This window comes from Ascaphus truei, chromosome 13, assembly GCF_040206685.1.
Source record: "Ascaphus truei isolate aAscTru1 chromosome 13, aAscTru1.hap1, whole genome shotgun sequence".
Classification (NCBI taxonomy): domain Eukaryota; kingdom Metazoa; phylum Chordata; class Amphibia; order Anura; family Ascaphidae; genus Ascaphus; species Ascaphus truei.
The window spans coordinates 50,661,743-50,674,099 of record NC_134495.1 but is presented as its reverse complement, the minus strand read 5'-3'; the positions used below and the strand labels follow the sequence as shown (position 1 = coordinate 50,674,099).

The following is a 12,357-nucleotide window of genomic DNA, read 5'->3' as shown; positions in this document are numbered from 1 at the left end:
ATTCTACTTTCTACCTAAAATACATAAAAACATGGAAGCACCACCAGGGAGACCCATCATCTCTGGGATAGGCTCGCTCACGTCGCGACTATCAGAGTATATAGATGTCATAGGTAGTTGACTTGCATAGTAACATATATATAATACGTATAATACAGTAAACAGATGTCAATATGTGGTGAACAATACCCTAAGTATAGAGAGATAGCTATATAACAACTAAATATAGGAGGAGACAACATAGGTGCTAAAGAGACCCAGAGGGACCCGGGTAAGGAAACATGAGACCAAAAAGCTAACAGAACAACAAAAAAAAAAAGGGGTAGACATATATATAATGTAGGTAAAAGGAAAAAAAAAAAAAAGACATAAAAATGAAATTAAAAAATTAAAAAAAAAAAAACTAAAAGTGAAAATGAAAATAAAAATAAACATAAAAATAAAAGTACAAATGGAGAAAAAAACAAAACAAAAAAAATATAATGAGATAATGTCTAAATAATGAAGGATACTAGACCAATGGTGATCACGCAAGCAAAGTCAATGGTACCCATATGAATAATGTAAATGTGAAAATGATTTGGTATACAAATATAAATGTAGAAATACTGAGCCACTGTGGTGTAATGGCACCCACAAGGAGGGAACGAAATAAATCGTTCAACCCAGACCTCCCAGCTAAGCGCCAGACCTCACAGTCAAAAATTTTTACTACATCCACTGTGCTTAGCATAGGTTTTTTACTTTTATTTGTAATAACATTTTCCATTTCACTTTTATTTATATTTTTACTCTATAGAGATTTTATATAGTGATAGGTTGGCGCTAATATATTTCTTCTTTTGTTGTGATATATATATATATATATATATATATATATACATATATATATATATATATATATATATATATATATATATATATATAAAAACAAACATCACAGCTTGCACTCAATGTACTGGTTCATATAGACAGGTGCTAGTCTCAAATAATAGAAATACAACATTACCATTCTCTCGTCCGGTAAAGAAAGACTGCACTCGGTTCAGTAATAATGAAAATCTGTATTGGGCATCTGAATAGAAAAGATAAATCACCCAATCCGACGTTTCGGTCCTGGAATAGGACCTCTCTCAAGGGGGTGCAATGACAAACTGACAGACAAGCATAATACCCTCACCACATGTGACAAACACACCTGACTCACATTACCTACAATAAAAATCTCTGCAAAAATCACCTGCCAGGTGTGTATAATGAGCCGTCGCCATCTTGGAGGGGGTGTCTGTGAAGGTAATGACCTCACTGATCTGCCTTCATTCACTGCTACTATATATCTACCCTATAGTTAGGTCAGTCTTGCAGCCTGTCTGCCTGCCAGAACGACCACAAGATGGCATACCTGCCCATTCCCAAGCTAAAGTCAATGGGGCATGCAGAAAGAGTGAAGGACAGCCATAGGCTGTCTATACAGGCAGCAACAAAGCACCAATCACACCAAAAAATGGAGATAATGATATAGCAAACTATGGGGAGAAAAAAAAGGGAGCAATGCTTCCCATAAATAACAACTGGTAATGTAGCCAAAATACCCCTTACAGCACATAAATAAACTGGATCAATCCTATGGGACAAGGCTCATCAAACATAACAGTGTAACATAGAAACCATCCATACTAACACAAAAGGAAAGGGATATGTGAACACACGAGAGATATACATATTTACACAAAGAAAACTAAAAACAATTTAGTCACGCCGTGTCTAATATCTGTACATACTACTACCCTACAATACCCTATATCCCAGAGTCACACACAGAGAGACTGAGACAAAAGGCAGGAAGATAATACAAACAATGACTGCATGTCACGATGACACCAACTTTTATCAACACATTTATATTTCTGGGTACTTGATTGAACAGAACAAGTTGCAAAATAAATTGTGATTTATTTCCTTAATAGACAAACACACGACATCTGCAGAATACACTTAAAACAACACTCACTGGGATAAGAGAACTAAATTGTCCTTGGAACGAAAGAAATTGTCCTTTGCTTGCCAGTGCAAGAAATGCAGCCTTGGTTTTAAAAGTCCTGTGGTTATGTGGTTGTTAACCCCTTCACTCCTGGACTGGTTGCTGCTGTACTGGAACAAAGTCTTGCATCTTTACATCATGGATTAAAATTCAGGAATCACACTGGGAAATACCTGGGGAGCCACAGTTATAGACTGGCCAAAGCTATCTTTAACATGTGGATCCAATCCCCTCGTGGGAACAAAAAACCCCACGAATAGCCAAGTGACCCACAATTCATAGGACCGGTCAAAAGGGCTGTCCGGTGGGCAGGGCGCATGGGTCAGGTTGACGCAAATGCCACTTAGCATACCTGGGCTACACCCATTTCTTGGGGCCACTGTGTCTGGTCTCTGTCTTAAAGGTGTCAATAGCCTGACATCTGCTGTGCATCAGTATGCCAGTATTGTATACATTATGGGTCTCTGGGTCTTTTCATAATTGACACTCTTTTAGACAGGGGGACTCTAAATCTGTGGGAGCCTTTTGAGGCTCCATCATAAAAATAATTACAACCCTTTGAGGCTTGGTCATAAAAATACCGAAGCTCATTCACCCATATCACAGCTGGAGGTCCAAGTAATTCCTGCTTGGACTTACAAAAAAATACATCCTGCCTTACATTTAAGATCTGCTATCATGTGTTGGTTAGAGGGTATGGCAAGCAATGCATCTTGTCTTTTACCCTCGCAGACAGAGAATGGCCTGCAAATGGGGAATAAAAATGGCGGGGACAGGGCAACAACAGTAATGCATGGCAAATCAGGTATTAACCCTTTCATCCCCATCACACCTCCCCCACTCAAGATGCAGTGACTGCCCTGACCACTCCGTCCGGTGGCTGGGCTGACCTGCCAGCTCTTGAAGTTAGTAAGTCCTGAGGGCTGTCCTGGCAGGAAAGGCCATCAGCATTATCATGCTCACTTCCCTTCTTGTGCTGGATGGTGAAGTTCCACTCCTGTAAGGCAAGATTTCAGCGCAAAAGTTTAGCATTTTCCCCCGACACCCTCTGTAACCAACTCAAAGGATTGTGGTCAGTTATTACTGTGAAATGTCTGCCATACAAATAAGGCTGTAACTTCTTTAGAGCCCACACTATGGCCAGACACTCCTTCTCAATGGTGGCATATGCCACCTCCCTGGGCAGCAGTTTGCGGCTTAGATATACTACCGGGTGCTCATCGCCCTCCTCCCCCACTTGGCTGAGTACAGCACCAATGCCAAAGTCTGAGGGATCAGTCTGCACCAGGAACTTTTTTGCATAGTCTGGAGCAGCAAGTATAGGAGCGCTGGCTAGTGCAGTCTTTAATGCTTGAAATGAGACTTCACAGGCAGGAGACCAGACTACCAGCACAGACTGTCGCTTCTGGGTCAAGTCCCAGCAGCAGCAGCAGCAGCAGCAGCGCACGGTACGTTTCATGTGCATGCAGTAAGGAACAGCAGAACTACAGTATCTGAAAGGCCAATTATAAAAAAGGCCAATTATAGAAAACATCCCAAATTAAGGTCCTCATTAAGACCCTTTGGGGTCACCGTATTAAGATTATATATGAGTCTTGCTTCCATTTGCAATAACAGTTTGTTCCTATTGCCGCCCCTGTTTGAAACACGTGCCTGTGCGATCGGCATGCAACGGAACGTGGCCAGGCTGTGTTTCAGATTTTCAAAGTGCCTAGCCACTGGCTGGTATTTCAACTCATCTTGGTCTGTGGTCTCCAAAAGTGCCTGCCTGTCAGGAATCGGTGTTCTCCTCGCTCCCCACACAGAGCACTCCCTCCCCGCAGGGAGTCCCTGGACACACAAAACAATCCTGCCTTACCAGCCTCCACGGCTCCTTGCCCCTGCCGCCGTCGCGGGATCACTCCCCTCGGCGATTCCTCTGCTCAGCACCGGGCGTGCCCACGCCCTCCTGCACGCACACCTGCACCATCCACTGGCTCGGTTCACACGCGTACACGAGTTACGGAGCACGCTCAGTCTGCACACTCTTATTCCCGTCCCTCGGACCTCAGGCTCCGCCCCCGCACACTGCACGGGCATACTCAGGTTACTATCAAGACTCACCTGGCCTGTTATGCCTGCACCAAGCTGCAGTGTCTCCCTGTAGCTCTTCCTGTCCCGCCTCCGTTCCTAATTGGACCTTCCTGCTTTATCTAGCTCCTCTCTGCTCTCAGTCTTTGCTCGACATAGTCTCTGTATGGAAATACTTCTGGATTCTCTCAGTGTTTTCCCAGGTTCTGACGCAGCTCGTACGACTACCCCCTCTGGCTCTCGATCTCGGCACTCCTTGGACAACGCTTCCTCTGGTAACCCCTTGAACACGGCTTGGACTATGATCTATCTCCACTCTCCACTCCCTGACTTCGGCAAGGCATCATTCTCTCTATCTCTACAACCGGTACCGGCAAGTATTGTCTACCTTACTACACCTGGCCTGGCAACGCTTCATACCACACTCCGGACACGCTCCCTTTGCTGCGGGTGCATGTATTACCACTACCCCCTTCAGCTCAGGGGACGGGTCTGGTCTGCGGGCAGCACCGGCGTAACATTATGTCGAACCCACAAGACGCAGACCAGACCGAACTTCAACAGTTTCTCTCCAATCTGCTTCAGCAAAACCAGGCCATGGCGGATCAAATTGTGGCACTTACACGCCAGGTCGCAGTACTCTCAGACAGGGTACCGACCGCGACCCCGCCAGATGTAAGCCCCCACTCCGCAAGCGCAGTTAGCAGCTCAGATGTAAGGATTCCTCCCCCCAAGCCTTATGCAGGTGAACCGCAAGATTGTAGGGGTTTCCTAAACCAGTGTGAGGTGCAGTTTGAAATGGCCCCCCATCTCTACAATACTGATCGCAAGAAGGTAGCCTACATTTATAACCTCCTCACTGGCAGCGCCCTGGCTTGGGCTTCCCCGGTTTGGGAGCGACGTTCTGACCTTACCCAAGATTACCCGGCATTTAAAGCCGAGTTTCAACAAGTATTCGATTCTCCCGCTCGTCGGGAGATGGCATCTGTTTCTCTCCTCCAGATCACTCAGGGACGGCGAATGGTGACGCAGTATGCTTTGGAATTCCGGACTCTAGTAGCCGAGACTATCTGGGGACAAGAGGCTCTCATCTCCGTGTTCTGGCAAGGCCTGGCAAATCCCATCAAGGATGAACTCTCTCGCCAATCCTGGCCGGATCAATTGAAGGTCCTCATTGATTTGGCTGTCCGAGTGGATCAACGTATCCAGGTACGCCGCTCAGAGCGTCAGCGTCAGGAGATCTTAGTTCTCGATGCCATTCACGCTCCTGGGATACCCATCACCCTTGGTCTTCCTTGGCTACAGCTTAACAATCCTCTCATTGACTGGACTTCCTCTGCTCCCATTTCCTGGAGGCCGAGGTCAGGCGAGACTCATCAATTGCTGGCCAATACCTCTGTTCCCGAAGTTATTCTACCTTCCGTTTACCATCAATTCCGGGATGTTTTCAATAAGGTACAGTCAGACCTCTTGCCGCCACACAGGACTTACGATTGTCCGATCGATCTAGTTCCAGGTTACTCCCTACCCAAGTCCAAGACCTACCCGTTGTCGTTACCAGAATCTCACGCTATGGATGAATATATCCAGGAGAATCTCAAGAAAGGCTTTATTCGTTACTCCAATTCCCCAGCAGGGGTTGGGTTTTTCTTCGTCAAGAAAAAGGACGGGTCGTTGGGGCCTTACATCGACTATAGGGGTTTAAACCACATCACTATTAAAAATTGTTACCCCCTTCCCTTTATTACCGAACTGTTCGATAAATTACAGGGGGCCAAGATTTTTTGCAAGTTGGATCTACGTGGTGCCTATAACCTGGTGCGCATCAGGAAGGGGGATGAATGGAAGACGGCCTTCAACACGCGTAGTGGACACTATGAATATCTGGTAATGCCTTTCGGCTTATGTAATGCTCCCGCTGTCTTCCAGGATTTCATCAACGACGTCTTTCGTAAGGTACTCAATATTTTTGTTATTGTATACTTGGATGATATCCTGACTTTTTCCAAAGATCTCCAGGACCATATACGCCACACCTCCTACGTCCTTTCCCGTCTCCGTGGACACCATTTGTACGCCAAACTGGAGAAGTGCACCTTTCATCAGACCTCTACTCCGTTCCTGGGGTATATAATTTCCGATGAGGGGTTTATGATGGACTCCGGTAAACTTCAAGCAGTCACTGAATGGCCAAGACCCAACTCTCTCAAGGCCATACAACGTTTTTTAGGGTTTGCTAATTACTATCGTAAGTTTATACGGAGTTTTTCCACCATTGTGGCACCCCTCACTGCGCTCACCAAAAAAGGAGCTGATCCTTCTGCTTGGTCATCCGAGGCCATCTCCACCTTCGAGACACTCAAGGAAGCCTTTATATCTGCACCTATTCTCCGTCATCCCAACATCGAACTTCCCTTCGTCCTGGAGGTCAACGCTTCTGATTGCGGTGCTGGTGCCGTTCTTTCCCAGAGACCCACGCCCCAAGATAAGTTACATCCCTGTGCATATTTTTCCACGAAATTCTCGTCTGCCGAGAGGAACTATGACGTGGGTAACAGGGAACTTCTGGCCGTGAAGAGGGCTCTTCAAGAGTGGAGACACCTGCTAGAGGGGTCGAAAGAGCCATTTACTATTCTCACGGACCACAAGAACCTTCTTTACATAGAGTACGCTCAACGCCTTGGTCCACGACAGGCTCGTTGGGCTCTTTTTTTTTCTCGATTCGATTTTCACCTTTCCTATATCCCCGGGACCAAGAACGTAAAGGCAGACGCACTCTCCCGAATACATTCTTCTGAAGAGAGGCCAGAGGAATCTTTGGAAACTATCCTTCCACAAGAGAGGATTCTCGCCACGTCTTCTTTCAAGATTCTTGACAAGATTTTGCACTCCCAGAGACGCATTCCCAAGGACTTGGTTGTTACCGACAACAAACTCTTTGTACCATCCAAATTTGTTCCAGAGGTCCTGTCTTGGGGTCACTCCTCTAAATCTGCAGGTCATCCAGGTTTTAAGAAGACTACTGATCTCATTCGTCGGAATTTCTGGTGGCCAAGGATGTCTCAAGATATTCTGGAGTTTACCCGCGCATGCCCCACGTGCGCTCAAAGCAAGACTCTCCGTCAAAAGCCTCAGGGTTTTCTGTTACCCCTTCCAGTTCCCGACCGCCCCTGGTCCCACATTTCTATGGACTTCATCGTGGAGTTGCCCAGGTCCAGAGGAATGAACACTATCTTGGTGGTCGTGGACAGGTTCTCGAAGATGTCCCATTTCATTCCACTTAAAGGATTACCCACCTCCCCCGCCCTTGCTGATATCTTTACGGAGCAGATTTTCCGGATTCATGGGATCCCTTCGTCCATTGTTTCTGACAGAGGTTCTCAGTTCGTATCCAAATTTTGGAGAGCTTTCACGAAGAGATTGGGCATCTCTTCTTCTTTTTCTTCCGCCTATCATCCTCAGTCCAATGGACAAACGGAGAGAATCAATCAATCCCTGGAGAAGTACCTGAGATGTTTTATATCCGATTTCCAGGATGATTGGGCTCAACTCCTCTCTTGGGCAGAGTATGCCGTCAATTCTGCAAAAAACGAGTCCACCCGGGAGTCGCCCTTCTTTATAAATTATGGGTTCCATCCTCCCTGTCTTCCCATCCCCAACATTCCTTCTGGAGTACCAGCCGTAGATGAACGCATTTCTTCCCTCCAAACCGCATGGTCCAGGATTCAGTCTACCCTTCTCAACTCCGCCCGCAGATCGAAACTACAGGCCGATCGTCGTCGTCGTTCGGCGCCCAGTTACAAACCAGGGGATTTGGTATGGCTTTCCTCTAAGAATATCCACCTCAAGGTACCATCTCCTAAACTGGCACCTAAGTTCCTGGGTCCCTTCCCTATTTGTGAACAAATCAATCCTGTGGCATTCCGGCTCCAACTACCACCCAGTATGAAGATTCCCAATGTCTTTCATGTGTCCCTCTTAAAACCATTTATCTCCAGTCACGTCTTTCCGGATCAGACTCCTAAACCGGATCCCATTACTGTACAAAATAACGAGGAATACGAAGTTCACTCTCTTTTGGATTCTCAGCTATGCAGGGGTCAGCTCCAGTTCTTGGTGCAGTGGAAGTGCTTTGGCCCTGAAGAGAGATCCTGGGTACCTTCAAAGGACATTCATGCCCCGGCCCTTCTTAAGTCCTTCAGGAAAAAGTTTCCAGAGAAACCGTTCTTGGACCGTCCTGAGGCCGTTCCTGAAGAGGGCGATACTGTCAGGAATCAGTGTTCTCCTCGCTCCCCACACAGAGCACTCCGTCCCCGCAGGGAGTCCCTGGACACACAAAACAATCCTGCCTTACCGGCCTCCACGGCTCCTCGCCCCTGCCGCCGTCGCGGGATCACTCCCCTCTGCGATTTCTCTGCTCAGCGCCGGGCGCGCCCACGCCATCCTGCACGCACACCTGCACCATCCACTGGCTCGGTTCACACGCGTACACGAGTTACGGAGCACGCTCAGTCTGCACACTCTTATTCCCGTCCCCCGGACCTCAGGCTCCGCCCCCGCACACTGCACGGGCATACTCAGGTTACTAACAAGACTCAAAGGTACCCCTATAAATGCACTCTAAACCAAGCGTATATGTTTCTTAGGCTATAAAATAAAAGACCCCTATACCAGAAACTAAAAGAAAAAACGGCGCAAAAAACAAAAACGTTTTAATACATATTTACAATTAGCAATTACACTCAAATGGATAAAATATGGGTATGAACTGAACCCCTTGGAGGAGCAATATGGAGTCAGAATGGGGCTATGTATGGACCTTAGTATTCTCCTGAGTCGCTTATATCAGAGATTAACCCCTTCAACTCCGGCGTATAATTAGGACATATGATGCTCATGAACTAAACACATTTCCTATGCATATTCAGTAACCTGCATCAAGCAAAGGAATGATAGCAGTGTCAAACATAACAGTATACAATATTTATCAGCGGTATCCAAATATTTATAAATGTCGCTCTGTATACATATGTGTTGTATATCACGGTCTATGCTAGTGACAAATTGTCAAATACTTGAACGGTATCCGTTAATACAATCATAACCCTTCCCTCATATCCGTGTGACTACACGGGTGGTAACAGTATAGCAAGCCTGTATCAGATGGTTGCTGTATAGTAACAGCTTCCCAGTGTCACGCCAAAATACATATACACAGCTATGCACTCGTCAGGCGGCTGTAGTGTTGTAACAGACAGTGCTGTATGTTGGCAGAAGGCCAAAGCTTCTGACACTGAGATATGAGAGGGGGAGGGAGAGAAAGCAGGCTACGGTGAGCCCTTAACAGATAGAGAAAGGCATACGACCCGTTCGAGCATCTGGTACAGTCCTCACAGTCGCTCCTCCGGTGACGTCACCCTCGTGACGTCAGCAACACCCGACACGTGTTTCGCGCGTGTGACGCGCTTCTTCAGGGGGAGGAGTCTGCCCTTCCTATTCAGTGACTGGTATTTATAGAGAGACTTGGACTCCTATTGGTCCATGGATCCTTGTGGCGTATGCCTATATGCTGCTAATAGCAGAGTTAACCCTATCAGATCGGGTTTGTATCTAAAAACTGATAGTTAAAGGACGGATGAATAATTAGTGTAATGGGAGATTCCTCATATATTCAAATTTATGTTCCCAAATTTCTGCACATAAAACATGACGAGATTTGTAATGCATTCAAAGGATAACCCCAAACCATAGTAGTATGTATTTGTGTAGGAATGCATGACCTGATTATAGTGATCCGCCCCTAAGGTCAATAAGGATCTAGATACATTTAATATACTTGATGATGTTGAACCGGAGAGTATATAGAAATGTAACCAGATATAACACAATAGCTTGCTGGAAGGTCTTATGGTACCATATAGAGAATGTATATATGTAGGAATGTGTAACCCACTTAAAATGATCCGCCCCTAAGGTCAATACGGATCTTGGCTTGTCTTATATTCTGTATACCAATACCCCCAGGTGTGTGAAAATGGCTGTATTGAGTGCAATAAATTGTCGTGGATACACATAGTATCAAATGGATTGATATATTTGCGTATATATATGCCTTGCACTGTATTCAATTGCATGCAAATAGTGAATCAGTGGTTATTGGCATAAATTTATCGTAAAAACGCAGAGTACATGAATCCCTCATTCAGTCCTGAGGGTGACTGGGTCTGGAGGAGATATATCCACCGACATTCACGTTGGAGTAGGATTTTATCCCAGTCACCCCCTCGAGGACTGGGAGGTACATGTTCAATTGCTGAAAAGGTCATAACTTGTTGATTGACCTGATGGCATTCAGCAATGTGTCTAGCAATAGGTGTATCCACAAGATTTCTCACATTGCCCAGGTGTTCCAGTACACGTATTTTGAAGGGTCTGTGGGTTTTACCCACGTACCTCATTCCGCATGTACTGTACATGTCATCAAGTATATGACCCCGCAAGTCTGACAGTTCATGAAATTATTTATTTTGTAATTAGTTGTACCTTTTATGTTCATAAATGATTTGATACTCTGCATATAGGGACAAGCTTTGCATCTTGTACATTTAAAGAAACCCTTTGGTTTGTCTCCTAGCCAGGTTTTCTTAGGTTCGGATTGGAAGTGACTACGTACAATTCGATCTTTGACATTTCTGCTGCGTCTGCAACACATACTTGGTGTTTTTGGAAGTATTTTCTTAAGGTCAATATCCTCCAGAAGAATATGCCAAAACTGGTTTAGAATACGTTTAACTTCCTGCCATTGGCTGCTGTATTTGCCAATAAAGTGTATGGTGTTGTCTTCGTGTGTCGCTTTATTTTGTACGAGTAGTTCTGTTCTCACTGATGTCAGTGCTCTATAATAGGCTTTTTTGATCACCTTGTTGGAGTAGCCCCTTTCCCTAAACCTTGATGTCATATCTTTTGATTGGGATTTAAATTCCGTTAGGGAAGAGCAATTACGTCTTAATCGTAAGAACTGACCAATGGGTATGTTGTCTACAATATGCCTTGGGTGATGGCTTGTAGCCATTAACAGTGTGTTGGTGGACGTGGGTTTCCTAAAGATATTAGTATCTAAATTGCCTGTACCGGTCTTTAGGATCGTGATGTCCAGAAAATCTAATTGTGTCTTACTTATCTGGTAAGTGAGTCTGAGGTTCAATGTGTTATTGTTCAGATGGTCAATGAATTCTACTAACAATGCTTCTGTTCCATTCCAGATGTGAAGGATATCGTCGATATATCTGACCCATAGTTCGATATGTTGTGTGTACCTCTCATAGTCCTCAAGGAAGACAATAGTCTCTTCCCACCACCAAAGAGTCTTCCTTGAGGACTACGAGAGGTACACACAACATATCGAACTATGGGTCAGATATATCGACGATATCCTTCTCATTTGGAATGGAACAGAAGCATTGTTAGTAGAATTCATTGACCATCTGAACAATAACACATTGAACCTCAGACTCACTTACCAGATAAGTAAGACACAATTAGATTTTCTGGACATCACGAAACTAAAGACCGGTACAGGCAATTTAGATACTAATATCTTTAGGAAACCCACGTCCACCAACACACTGTTAATGGCTACAAGCCATCACCCAAGGCATATTGTAGACAACATACCCATTGGTCAGTTCTTACGATTAAGACGTAATTGCTCTTCCCTAACGGAATTTAAATCCCAATCAAAAGATATGACATCAAGGTTTAGGGAAAAGGGCTACTCCAACAAGGTGATCAAAAATGCCTATTATAGAGCACTGACATCAGTGAGAACAGAACTACTCGTACAAAATAAAGCGACACACGAAGACAACACCATACGCTTTATTGGCAAATACAGCAGCCAATGGCAGGAAGTTAGACGTATTCTAAACCAGTTTTGGCATATTCTTCTGGAGGATATTGACCTTAAGAAAATACTTCCAAAAACACCAAGTATGTGTTGCAGACGCAGCAGAAATGTAAAAAATCGACTTGTACGTAGTCACTACCAATCCGAACCTAAGAAAACCTGGCTAGGAGACAAACCAAAGGGTTTCTTTAAATGTACTGCTGCGGCAGCTTTTATTCTTACTAATCACTGGCATGCACCTGGCATGTTCCTGGAATGCGACTCTGTTCACCCGGAGCATGCCGGGCTCCTTTTGCCTTCCCAGCCAGGCGCATTACACGGCTGACGCGCGGTTGATGTG

At 45.2% G+C, this 12,357-nt stretch overlaps 1 protein-coding gene across 14 annotated transcripts in view; it reads right to left on the bottom strand.

Moving 5' to 3' along the window:
- LOC142465194 (uncharacterized) overlaps positions 1–12,357 on the bottom strand; it is a 79,462-nt gene that overhangs the window by 30,444 nt on the left and 36,661 nt on the right. The gene's annotated exons all lie outside the window — the stretch shown is intronic.